General features: G+C 29.2%; 1 protein-coding gene and 1 long non-coding RNA gene across 2 annotated transcripts in view; one reads left to right on the top strand and one right to left on the bottom strand.

The window, feature by feature from the left end:
- The first annotated feature begins 1,067 nt into the window (after positions 1-1,067).
- The window catches only part of LOC139431594 (uncharacterized), a 104,539-nt gene continuing 91,808 nt past the window's right edge, over positions 1,068-13,798 (top strand). The window contains exons 1-2 of the long non-coding RNA XR_011641688.1: positions 1,068-1,174; positions 6,000-6,058. This is a non-coding gene — a long non-coding RNA (uncharacterized lncRNA). The remainder of the gene's footprint in view (positions 1,175-5,999; positions 6,059-13,798) is intronic.
- The window catches only part of LOC111416844 (forkhead box, sub-group O), a 119,405-nt gene continuing 111,895 nt past the window's right edge, over positions 6,289-13,798 (bottom strand). Inside the window, exon 6 of the mRNA XM_023048947.2 lies at positions 6,289-8,126. The gene's annotated coding sequence lies outside the window, so the exon portion shown is untranslated. The remainder of the gene's footprint in view (positions 8,127-13,798) is intronic.

Below are 13,798 nucleotides of genomic sequence, written 5' to 3'. Positions count from 1 at the left end.
GACGTTTATTTAAAAGGTTATGTATCTGTCAAATTTGACGTTTATTTAATAAGTTATTTAAATTTGTCGTTTAAAGAAATGAATTTTTAAAAATAATTTATTTATATAAATCAATACTTTTTTTCTTTTTTAAAAGCCACCCTCTTCTTTTCCAATTAGCTGAGTAACCCTCTATTAATATTTCACCTATACATAGAAAGGGGGATTTTTGGATGTCTTGTAATAGCAATAGCACTTGCTGCAAAAGAGAAGGAGGAATCTTCGGTTCTTGAGATCCATCCATCTGCTTATTCTTTCCGGGCAATTCTTTTCAAACTTACCATCGGCATCATCACTCAGCGTCAACTTCCGGGATACAATGGGGTGGCGCTTTGTCCCTCTCTTTCTCACTCCATTCCCTCGAACCACCCCGCCTCGCGGAAAACGGAGGGGTCACCCCGATAAAGAATTAACCTCTGTTACAGTTTTAATTAATGGCCGATTGAAAAACTTGAGGAATTTTTTAATGGCGCCTTGGAGTCTTTCATTTTCTCCTTCTTTTTGAGTTTTTCATTCCTTACATTCTTTTTTTCCTTAACCCCTTTTGCAAGAATTTAATTTTTTTAAATCACTATTTATTTAATTAGGGTTAATCGAAACATTTCTTATTAAATTAAATTCGTTTAATCGAACCATTATTTTTGACATAACTGTTAATTATTTTTTCCTTCTTTTTGAGTTTTTCCATTCCTTAGATTCTTTTTTCCTTAACCCCTTTTGCAAGAATTTCATTTTTTTAAATCACTATTTATTTAATTAGGGTTAATCGAAACATTTCTTATTAAATTAAATTCGTTTAATCGAACCATTATTTTTGACATAACTGTTAATTATTTTATCCTTCTTTTTGAGTTTTTCCATTCCTTACATTCTTTTTTCCTTAACCCCTTTTGCAAGAATTTAATTTTTTTAAATCATTATTTATTTAATTAGACTTAATCAAAACATTTCTCATTAAATTAAATTCGGTTAATCGAACCATTATTTTTGACATATCTGTCAATTTAACGTCAAATTTTAAGTTTAAGACGCGTTTTAACACGTTAATTTATTATCGTTATTTTTATTGCGGTTTAGGATGTTTTGTTAGAGAAGCTCTAACACTGTGTTATATAGTGTGGTTTTTTTGATAATGGTGAGTTGATAAAAATTATGGTTTCGTGTATCATAGAGTTATAAGAAAACGTGAAAAAGTGGGTTTTTGAAGTGGAAAAGGCGAAGGGGGAGGGTGTTACTTGGGGACTCAATTTCATTTCGCAACTCCACAAGTCAAACTTTAATATTTTTACATTAAGACGTCGTCGTCGCGGAATCGGAAAAAGTTAGTCGCAGTCAAGGAGAAGAAGAAGAAGTGGGCGTCGCCAACTTTCGACCTATTCAATTTGCATAATTTATAAAATATTTCTCGCTGTTAAATTAAAGTCTACGTGTCATTGTCTTCTCCTCCTCACTTTTTGCGATTTATTACTTTTCGTCCAATTTTTTTATTAAATTATTGCTATTAAAAAAATTTTTGACGTTTAAACGTCAATTCGATTCATATAGGTTATGTTTAAAATTATACAGGGTGTAACAAAAGTATGGAATATTTGTGATTTAAATGAAAAATGTTTCAAATAAAAGTTTTATAGCATTTATAGTATTTATTTATTAGCTATATTTCATATCTTTGTTACACCGTGTATAATAATAAGAAGTAAATTTAAGATTTTTCAAAGTAAAATGTAATCAAGAAACTTTTATAATATAAAAAAACTCATTATTTTCCTTTAAATATTTCAAGGAAAACTTTTAGGGATAATAAAGGAAATATATTAAGCGGAATAAAACGCGTGCTGTTTCTTGAGATTCTTTGTGAATTATTGTTGTGGAAAAGCGATTATAAAATAATTTAAAAGAATTTTTTTATACTGATGGTTTGATCTTTTAATGGAAATGATGTGTATTTTGAGAATTTCTAAGTTATACCTAATTTTATCTAAATCGTTGACACCACCATGAGATGTTGCACGGAGCAACACAATCAAAAACAGTCAAATCGCCTTGAAAGATCGTTCAAGTAGACATTGATAAGGAGTGGATAAAATTAGAACCGTGCGGGGACTTTAGATATCACAATCGATAAATATTACAGATGTTAGATACGATGAAATCCTTAAATACCTTTTTGTAGTTTAGTATTATTCATAGCGTTAGCAAAAGAAAACTTACCTTACATAACATTCCTTCCCGGGGTGATTGACATTTCTAAATAAACCTAACAAAACGTAATGAGCAATAAAATGGAAAATTTTCACTATTCAAAATGTTCACCATTAACTGTAATCACTGCCTTACAGTATACCTATCATAAAATGCTTGGGAAGAATTTCTGAGCGATTAGGGAGAAATTGCTGCAACTTCATCTTGAATTTGTCACTTTTGATTTTATATATCTCTACAAAAAGAAACTGTAAAGGTGTAAGATCCGGAGAGCTACTCCACTGATCCTCGTCAGACCCTCAACTAACTTCATATCTTTTAAAGATTTCCCTTTCATCGATCGATGAAGTTGTCCATAAGATCAACACCTTCCAGGTGGGCATTCTATTCTTCAATTTTTGATGTTCCAATTTTCATCGATAACTTACAAAATTCGCTATAAAATTAATTTCTTGAAGGATCCTTGTGAAAATATCACCAATTAATTAATTAAAGTATTTTTGCCGATTAAGTTTTAAAAATTCGTATAAAATCCATTTCTTGGAATATGAGTCTGAAAATTTTTCAAAATGTTAATAAAAGTGTCCTCTTTCCAATGAACCAACCCGTTTTGTTATTAACTTTTAGTTTTTGAGAAAACAATGTTTGAAGTTTTGAGAAAATTTTTGATGTTGCAATTTTGATCGATTATTTTCAAAATTAGCTATAAAATTAATTTCTTGAAGGATCCTTGTGAAAATATCACCAATTATTAATTAAAGTATCCTCTTTTTAATGCAACAAGCCGTTTTGAAAAATCACTTTAAATTCTTGAGAAATAAATTTTTGAAATTTTTTCGAATTTTGCAATTTTCGCTAATTATGTTTTAAAAATTCGTATAAAATCCATTTCTTAGAATATGAGTTTGAAAATTTTTCAAAATGTTAATAAAAGTGTCCTCTTTCCAATGAACCAACCCGTTTTGAAAAATAATTTTTAGTTTTTGAGAAAACAATGTTTGAAGTTTTGATAAATTTTTCGATGTTGCAATTTTCATCAATAATTTTCAAAATTCGCTATAAAATTAATTTCTTGAAGGATCCTTGTGAAAATATCACCAATTATTAATTAAAGTATCCTCTTTTTAATGCAACAAGCCGTTTTGAAAAATCACTTTAAATTCTTGAGAAATAAATTTTTGAAATGATGGACAATTTTGCAACTTTCGCTAATTAAGTTTTAAAAATTTGTATAAAATCCATTTCTTGGAATATGAGTTTGAAAATTTATCAAAATGTTAATAAACGTGTCCTCTTTCCAATGAACCAACCCGTTTTGAAAAATAACTTTTAGTTTTTGAGAAAACAATGTTTGTAGTTTTGAGAAAATTTTCGATGTTGCAATTTTCATCGATAACTTGCAAAATTCGCTATAAAATTAATTTCTTGAAGGATCCTTGTGAAAATATCACCAATTATTAATTAAAGTATCCTCTTTTTAATGCAAAAAGCCGTTTTGAAAAATCACTTTAAATTGTTGAGAAATAAATTTTTGAAATGATCGACAATTTTTTCGAATTTTGCAATTTCGCCGATTAAGTTTTAAAAATTCGTATAAAATCCATTTCTTGGAATATGAGATTGAAAATTTATCAAAATGTTAATAAAAGTGTCCTCTTTCCAATGAACCAACCCGTTTTGAAAAATAACTTTTAGTTTTTGAAAAAACAATATTTGAAGTTTTGAGAAAATTTTCGATGTTGCAATTTTCATCGATAACTTACAAAATTAGCTATAAAATTAATTTCTTGAAGGATCCTTGTGAAAATATCACCAATTATTAATTAAAGTATCCTCTTTTTAATGCAAAAAGCCGTTTTGAAAAATCACTTTAAATTGTTGAGAAATAAATTTTTGAAATGATCGACAATTTTTTCGAATTTTGCAATTTCGCCGATTAAGTTTTAAAAATTCGTATAAAATCCATTTCTTGGAATATGAGATTGAAAATTTATCAAAATGTTAATAAAAGTGTCCTCTTTCCAATGAACCAACCCGTTTTGAAAAATAACTTTTAGTTTTTGAGAAAACAATGTTTGAAATTTTGATAAAATTTTCAATGTAATCGATAATTTTCAAAATTCGCTATAAAATTAATTTCTTGAAGGATCCTTGTGGAAATATCACCAATTATTAATTAAAGTATCCTCTTTTTAATGCAACAAGCCGTTTTAAAAAATCACTTTAAATTTTTGAGAAATAAATTTTTGAAATGATGGACAATTTTTTCGAATTTTGCAATTTTCGCTAATTAAGTTTTAAAAATTCGTATAAAATCCATTTCTTGAAATATGAATTTGAAAATTTATCAAAATGTTAATAAAAGTGTCCTCTTTCCAATGAACCAACCCGTTTTGAAAAATAATTTTTAGTTTTTGAGAAAACAATGTTTGAAGTTTTGAGAAAATTTTCGATATTGCAATTTTCATCGATAACTTGCAAAATTCGCTATAAAATTAATTTCAGGATCCTTGTGAAAATATCACCAATTATTAATTAAAGTATCCTCTTTTTAATGCAAAAAGCCGTTTTGAAAAATCACTTTAAATTCTTGAGAAATAAATTTTTGAAATGATGGACAATTTTTTCGAATTTTGCAATTTTCGCTAATTTAGTTTTAAAAGTTCGTATAAAATCCATTTCTTGAAATATGAATTTGAAAATTTATCAAAATGTTAATAAAAGTGTCCTCTTTCCAATGAACGAATCCGTTTTGAAAAATAACTTTTAGTTTTTGAGAAAACAATGTTTGAAATTTTGATAAAATTTTCAATGTAATCGATAATTTTCAAAATTCGCTATAAAATTAATTTCTTGAAGGATCCTTGTGGGAATATCACCAATTATTAATTAAAGTATCCTCTTTTTAATGCAAAAAGCCGTTTTGAAAAATCACTTTAAATTCTTGAAATGATGGACAATTTTTTCGAATTTTGCAATTTTCGCAGATTAAGTTTTAAAAATTCGTATAAAATCCATTTCTTGGAATATGAGTTTGAAAATTTATCAAAATGTTGATAAAAGTGTCCTCTTTCCAATGAACCAACCCGTTTTGAAAAATAACTTTTAGTTTTTGAGAAAACAATGTTTGAAGTTTTGATAAAATTTTCGATGTTGCAATTTTCATCGATGATTTTCAAAATTCGCTATAAAATTAATTTCTTTAAGGATCCTTGTGAAAATATCACCAATTATTAATTAAAGTATCCTCTTTTTAATGCAAAAAGCCGTTTTGAAAAATCACTTTAAATTCTTGAGAAATAAATTTTTGAAATTTTTTCGAATTTTGCAATTTTCGCTAATTAAGTTTTAAAAATTCGTATAAAATCCACTTCTTGGAATATGAGTTTGAAAATTTATCAAAATGTTAATAAAAGTGTCCTCTTTCCAATGAACCAACCCGTTTTGAAAGATAACTTTTAGTTTTTGAGAAAACAATATTTGAATAACTTGCAAAATTCGCTATAAAATTATATTATATTTCGCTTTTCTATCAGCATCAAAAAAGTTCATTTTGATAACCGGATATCCAGCCGAATATCCGATATCCGGCTTTTCGCAAAATCACTATCCGTTCGTAATTCCGAGACAGTAATAAGTTCTGAAAAGTTGGGGTTCTTTTTTAAAGCACATTTTTTTGACTCATTCACAAGAAATGTATTAAATGATTTTGATATCCACAAATTATACGTTATTATAATCAATTTTTTTTTCGGCAGGATCCAGCCCCTTCCAAAGAGCAACGAAATGACGTAGGCAGATAGCACTGGTATTATTGGTAAGTGTTTTGAAGTTTTAATCCCAACAATTAGTTCTTTACGCGAATTTTGACACTTAACTGATTAAGACTTTACTAACGATGATGTAGTAAGTCATAGCTTGTCTGTTATCAGTGTAGATTACAACGTTTTTGCCAACTTTTTTGGAGTCGATGATCACACGAAATGCTATATTTATAGCAGTTATTTCGGGTTGAGTTTTAAAAGGTAATTAAAAAAAGGCAAAGAATATGTTTTAATTTTTTTTTTGAAATTTTATTTTTGTGAAACAGCAATATGTGAATTTATAATAATATTCATATAATCAATTTTTGTCTTAAAATTAGTATTTAAAATAACTTGTATTATATCGGTTACGAAAAAGAAAAAAACGAAAAAATGTAGGCACCTGACATAGCGTTTCATCAGCTTATCATCAGCTTATCATCAACTTATCATCAACATTTCATCATCATCAACTTAAATTGTTTTTTTTTCTCTTCACAATCGTTTATTTTATTATTATTTCTTTTGATATTATCCTCTTAATAATTCTCGTCCATTCTATGACATTAAAACGATATCACAAACGATTCAACAATTACAATATAATGAATTCGGACAACATATGAGGTACACAATCGGTATTTTTATTTTATTTATTTTTTTCTTTTCATAAAACATTTTCTTATGCGTGTAGTGACTCCTTTTTCGCTTTTGTTCTTGCGCATTATGACTTAAGTATATAATAATAATAATTTTTATTTTAAAAAACATCTTTTTGTGTCTTTCAACAATTGACAATGTCTCGGAGGATTTAAATGTAGTAATTGACTATTTATTTTCCTTATTTTTTTTTGATTTAAGCTAATAATAAGGAAAATTAAAAAAAAAAACCGAATTTATTTTTATAAATTATTGAAAATTCTTTTTTTATATTACGCAATTGTCCTACGGTTTTTATTAATCCATTTTTTTTTTAATAATTAAGAAAATTTGCTAACTTCTCCTATTTATTAGATACAATGCCTAAAAATTAACTAACTTTACTCGAAATAACAAAATAGAACATCTCTACTCATCAAAAAAATGTACAATATACATTAATAATAAAATTAAAAAAAAATTATATTAACTAATTAAAATAAAAAAAAGAAAAAACTAAATCGATAATGATTTTTATCGATGACAAAAAAAAACGATACAAATTATGATTATGACCAGTACCAAAATGACAAGAAATGATCGGGGTTGGGTGAAAAATATAATAATTAAAAAAAAATTTAACTTAAACTATTTAATTAACAACAAAAAATGATTTTCTCTTTTCCCCACGAAAAAAAAAAACAAATCTAATCCTAACTTTAGAGCTAATTTCCTTTCTTTCTTCTTAATTTATTTATAATATACACATTTACGTCATCCGTTTTTAAAAATTTTGGGTGAGGAGAATAAAAATTAAGGGACTCGAGGGATTCGTTTTTTTTTTTAATTGTTTTTCTGTATACACGTATATACACACACACGATTAATCGTTTTTGTTTCTTTAATTTTTTTTCTTTAAATAACAGGCTGCCTGAATTCAAAAATAAAAAATTAAAAAATAAAAAAACAAAACGTTCAATGCACACCGATTTCTTTTCTCATTAAAAATTGACACAGATGAGCTTGGCGACGAATTTCTTTATTAATATTACGCATTTTTAAATCTTTTAAAATTAAAATCTATCATCTATTTTTATGTACTTAAAAAAATGTTTTTTTTTTAATTTAACTTTTTTCATTAATTAATTAAAAACATGGCACCTGTTGGGATCATAGTACGACATCGAAGAACATTTAAATGTTAAACCGCGGCGTCGTTTTACACGGGAGGGTATACACCGAAAGCGAGGCGAAACCTTTTTTATTTTTTAATCTATTTTTTTTTTGTTAAATTTTTTTTTAATTAGTATGTAGTAGTAAATAGTACGAGATCAAATTCGCGCGCAATGTACACATTTTCGTTTCTTATTTAAAAAAAAAATCCTTCGATTTTCGATTGGGTTCATGAACATCTTAAGTAGGGACGTTTATAGATGAAAAACCCTGAAAATAAAAAAATTATACAAATTACATCATATTATATCTACGAGATTAAGAAGAACAAGTTTATATCGTTAAAAGAATCAAATTCAAAATTAACCCCAATTGTAACTCAAAAACCGAGATATACATTATATCCCATACATAATGGACACCTGTATAATAAGGTATAATAGGAAGCAGTATTTAGTCTTTTTCAAGCAAAATTTAATCTTTTCGCTCTTCTACAAACAATATTTAGTTTCTGCAAACTGTATTGAGTCTTCTACGAGTAATATTTAGTCCTTAGCAAGCAATATCTAGTCCTTTACATACAGGGTGGTTCAGTTTTTAAGGGGATGAAATTCAGAATACCTTTGATTTTTTTATAACAACTTTTTAACGCTATGGAATATTAACATAAAAAAATATGGGTTGTAAAGCTTATTCATTATTAGTACATTTTTGTCTCTTTAGTTTTTTTCTTAAAGATAATAGTTTTAGCGTAAAAAAATAAAATATGCTACATTGTACTTTAAAGCACTACTATTATTAAAAAATTTTTTTCTTTATAGCTGGCTATGGAAGTTGTGCACTTACTAGGATCTAGTACTAACTAAATAACAGCAATTAGTTGTGATTTTCATAAGAAAACCCATAAATAAGATGAAGATGTCTGTCTAACAAATTACGTTGTTTTAAATAATTTTAAAAAATTGGTACTCTTTCTTAATAACAGTCAAAAATTATTAATAATCATCAACAATTATGAGGATTCACCGTAAATCAAACTTACAAGTTCTCAGAGCCAACTTTTAGAATAATTTTAGCTCAACTTTGACAGCACATAGCACGAAAACAAAAGAGTTGCGACCCTATGTTTATATAAAAAACTTGTGTTATTTTGGCAAGTACTACGTCCTAGTAAAGTTTCCCGATAAAAAAACTGAACCACCCTGTATACCTAGTCTTCTGCAAGCAGTATTCTGTCTATTACGAGCAATATTTAGTCCTCAGCAAGCAGTACCAAGTCTTCTACAAGTATTTAGTCTTCTGCAAGCAATGTGTAGTCTTTTTCAAGCATTATCTAGACTTCTGCAATCAAAATCTGGTGTTTTGCAATCTATATTCAGTCTTCTACATGTAATATTTAGTCTTCTGCAAGCAATTATAATCTTTTGAGCGATATTGAGTCTTTTAGAAGCAGTGTTTAGTCTTTTTCAAGCAGAATTTAGTTTTTGGCAAGCAGCATCCGCTCTTCTACAAACAACATTTAGTTTCTGCAAACTGTATTGAATCTTCTACGAATAATATTTAGTTCTGAACAAACAATACCTAGTCCTTTACATATATTTAGTCTTCTGCAGGCAGTATTCTGTCTATTGCGAGAAATATTTAGTCCTCAGCAAGCAGTACCAAATCTTCTACGAGTATTTAGTCTTTTGCAAGCAATGTGTAGTCTTTTTCAAGCATTATCTAGTCTTCTGTAATCAAAATCTGGTATTTTGCAAACTATATTCAGTCTTCTACATGTAATATTTAGTCTTCTGCAAGCAATATCTAATCTTTTGAGCGATATTAAATCTTTTAGAAGCAGTATTTAGTCTTTTTCAAGCAGACTTTAGTTTTTAGCAAGCAGCATCCGCTCTTCTACAAACAATATTTAGTTTCTGCAAGCTGTATTGAGTCTTCTACGAGTAATATTTAGTCCTCAGCAAGCAATACCCAGTTCTTTACATATATTTAGTCTTCTGCAAGCAGTATTGTCTATTACGTGCAATATTTAGTCCTCAGCAAGCACTACCAAATCTTCTACAAGTATTTAGTCTTCTGAAAGCAATGTATAGTCTTTTTTAAGCATTATCTAGCCTTCTGTAAACAAAATCTAGTACTTTGCAAACTATATTCAGTCTTCTACATGTAATATTTAGTCTTCTGCAAGCAATATCTAATCTTTTGAGCGATATTGAGTCCTTTAGAAGCAGTATTTAGTCTTTTTCAAGCAGAATTTAGTTTTTAGCAAGCAGCATCCGCTCTTCTACAAACAATATTTAGTTTTTGCAAGCTGTATTGAGTCTTCTACAAGTAATATTTAATCCTCAGCAAGCAATACCCAGTCCTTTACATATAGTTAGTCTTCTGCAAGCAGTATTCTGTCTATTACGAGCAATATTTAGTCCTCAGCAAGTACTACCAAATCTGCTACAAGTATTTAGTCTTCTGCAAGCAATGTGTAGTCTTTTTCAAGCATTATCTAGTCTTCTGTAATCAAAATCTGGTATTTTGCAAACTATATTCAGTCTTCTACATGTAATATTTAGTCTTCTGCAAGCAATATATCTTTTGAGCGATATTGAGTCTTTTAGAAGCAGTATTTACTCTTTTTCAAGCAGAATTTAGTTTTTAGCAAGCAGCATCCGTTCTTCTACAAACAATACTTAGTTTCTGCAAACTGTATTGAGTCTTCTACAAGTAATATTTAATCCTCAGCAAGCAATACCCAGTCCTTTACATATATTTAGTCTTCTGCAAGCAGTATTGTCTATTACGAGCAATATTTAGTCCTCAGCAAGTACTACCAAATCTTCTACAAGTATTTAGTCTTCTGCAAGCAATGTGTAGTCTTTTTCAAGCATTATCTAGTCTTCTGTAATCAAAATCTGGTATTTTGCAAACTATATTCAGTCTTCTACATGTAATATTTAGTCTTCTGCAAGAAATATCTACTCTTTTGAGCGATATTGAGACTTTTAGAAGCAGTATTTAGTCTTTTTCAAGCAGAATTTAGTTTTTGGCAAGCAGCATCCGCTCTTCTACAAACAATATTTAGTTTCTGCAAGCTATATTGAGTCTTCCACAAGTAATATTTAATCCTCAGCAAGCAATACCCAGTCCTTTACATATATTTAGTCTTCTGCAAGCAGTATTCTGTCTATTACGAGCAATATTTAGTCCTCAGCAAGCACTACCAAATCTTCTACGAGTATTTAGTCTTCTGCAAGCAATGTGTAGTCTTTTTCAAGCATTATCTAGTCTTCTGTAATCAAAATCTGGTATTTTGCAAACTATATTCAGTCTTCTACATGTAATATGTAGGCTTCTGCAAGCAATATCTAATCTTTTGAGCGATATTGAATCTTTTAGAAGCAGTATTTAGTCTTTTTCAAGCAGAATTTAGTTTTTAGCAAGCAGCATCCGCTCTTCTACAAACAATATTTAGTTTCTGCAAGCTGTATTGAGTCTTCTACAAGTAATATTTAATCCTCAGCAAGCAATACCTAGTCCTTTACACATATTTAGTCTTCTGCAAGCAGTACCAATTGTTCTACGAGTATTTAGTCTTCTGTAAGCAATGTGTAGTCTTTTTCAAGCATTATCTAGCCTTCTGTAAACAAAATCTGGTATTTTGCAAACTATATTCAGTCTTCTACATGTAATATTTAGTCTTCTGCAAGCAATATCTAACCTGTTGAGCGATATTAAATCTTTTAGAAGCAGTATTTAGTCTTTTTCAAGCAAAATTTAGTTTTTGGCAAGCAGCATCTGCTCCTTCTACAAATAATATTTAGTTTCTGCAAGCTGTATTGAGTCTTCTACGAGCAATATTTAGTCCTCAGTAAGCAGTACCAAGTCTTCTACAAGTATTTAATCTTCTGCAAGCAATGTGTAGTCTTTTTTAAGCATTATCTCGTCTTCTGTAAACAAAATCTGGTATTTTGCAAACTATATTCCGTCTTCTGCAAGCAGTATCTAAAATATCTAATATTTTGCAAGAAGTAACTACAAATATTTACAAAAATATGGAATAAATTTTTGTTATTAATGAACTTAACATAAAATTTTAGTGTATATTTATGCTACATCATCTTCTTACATTTTTTTCTATGTCTAGTACATAAATTTTAATGTGACGTTATCATAGTCAGTGTTGGCAAAAAAATATTTTTATTGCATTTATTAGTACAAAAAGTTGGGCCATAATAATAATTTTTTCTTTATGATTTTTCGCGGCATCTCAATTCGAAATAAATAGGCGTAAATAATAAGCTGAAATCACCTTGAGGAGAGTCCGATTTCCATAGAACGAAAAGCGAGAAAAAGACTTGAAAGAAGGGTAGGGGGTGCGTGTGGAGCACTCACCGAGATTAATGTATCTATGGCGGCGGCGGCCGGCGGCGGCTACCCTCCTTCAACGGCAAAAAGACGGGGGCAAATTGATATATGGGGACGAGGCCGCTCGGTTCGATTGAGATATATGGGGCGGAAGATGCAGGGTAGTTTCGTCCTCGTCATCTTATCTCCTTTTCTTTTAGACTTATATTCAAAAGATATTCTTTTATCATTTTTGATCAAATCGATTTTAAAAAAATTAAAATTATGCAGCATTTTCTAAAAGTTTTTTCTTTTCTTTTCCGGTCGATTGTTTCAACCCTCAATTAACCACTCAATTGATTGTTTTCATGACCAGTTCACGTGTTTACGATCCGAACGTAAATTCCAAGCAACAAGTTGAGACCGAAGTTGTGCCAGCTGAAACTCGTAAGAGTGAGGCCGTGGTTTTCCACACAAAAACGAAAACCAACCTCACTTTTGTTATTGTTCGCTGGAAATAGGCAATAATTTCGAATAACACTTAAATAAATAAAAGTGAGGATGAATTTATTTTCTTTAACATAAAGAAGATTCTCTCCCCCTTTTTAACTTGACGATTCTTGTCAAGTTAAATTTTATATTAGATTTACCCTCAACGGGAATTAACTTAAACGTTGTATAGGTAAATGCCTGTCAAAAGCCACTTTAACTCTCCTTTTACTAAATTATTATCTAATTTCCACATTTGATTGGAGGATTAGGGGTGGTTTTGAATTATTCAAAAATGCCTATTTCACCTGTCGATGTGGCGTCAACGTGAATTTCTTGGTAGAAAAAAAAGTTGTGGTGAATAAAGATGAATAAAAAAAATCGAAAATGCGTGGTAATCGTGTTACGGGAGCGATTTTAAATGCTAATGGAACCCTTGGCGATAATATAATAATTTCTAACCGCCTTTATTCGAATTTTTCCCTCCTCTTTCTTTAAGATTTTTTTTATTTCGTTCAGGGTGCCGCTTTAAGATTAATTGCTGCCATGAAAAATTCATCCTCGTCTAATTATTCAACACTTTGAGTGCGTCCAGAACACGCGTTTATGAATTTTTTACTTAGGTAGTATCTTTAGTATACTTAAGAAGAAGTATTTAGTCTTCTGCAAATAATATGTAGTCTCTTTCAAGCAGTATTCAGTCTTCTACAACCAATATTTAGTGTTTTGCAAGCTGTATTTAGTCTTCTACATGTAATATTTAGTCCTCAGCAAGCAGTATCTAGTCTTTTATAAGTACTTAGTCTTCTACTAGCACTGAGTAGTCTCTTTCAAGCAGTATCCAGCCTTTTACAAGCAATATTTCATGTTTTGCAAACTGTATTCAGTGGTCTACATGTAATATTTAGTCCTCAGCAAGCAGTATCTAGTCTTCTATATGCACTATCAAGTTTTTTGCAAGCTGTATTTAATCCTCTACAAGTATTTAGTCTCTTTCAAGCAGTATCCAGTTTTCTACATGCAAAATCAAGTATTTTGCAAGCTGTATTTAGTCTTCTACATGTAATATTTGGTCCTCAGCAAGCAGTATCTAGTCTTTTATAAATATTTAATCT

This window comes from Onthophagus taurus, chromosome 10, assembly GCF_036711975.1.
Source record: "Onthophagus taurus isolate NC chromosome 10, IU_Otau_3.0, whole genome shotgun sequence".
In the NCBI taxonomy this organism is placed as follows: Eukaryota; Metazoa; Arthropoda; class Insecta; order Coleoptera; family Scarabaeidae; genus Onthophagus; species Onthophagus taurus.
The sequence above is the reverse complement of the archived record's forward strand: the minus strand, read 5'-3'. Positions and strand labels throughout refer to the sequence as shown.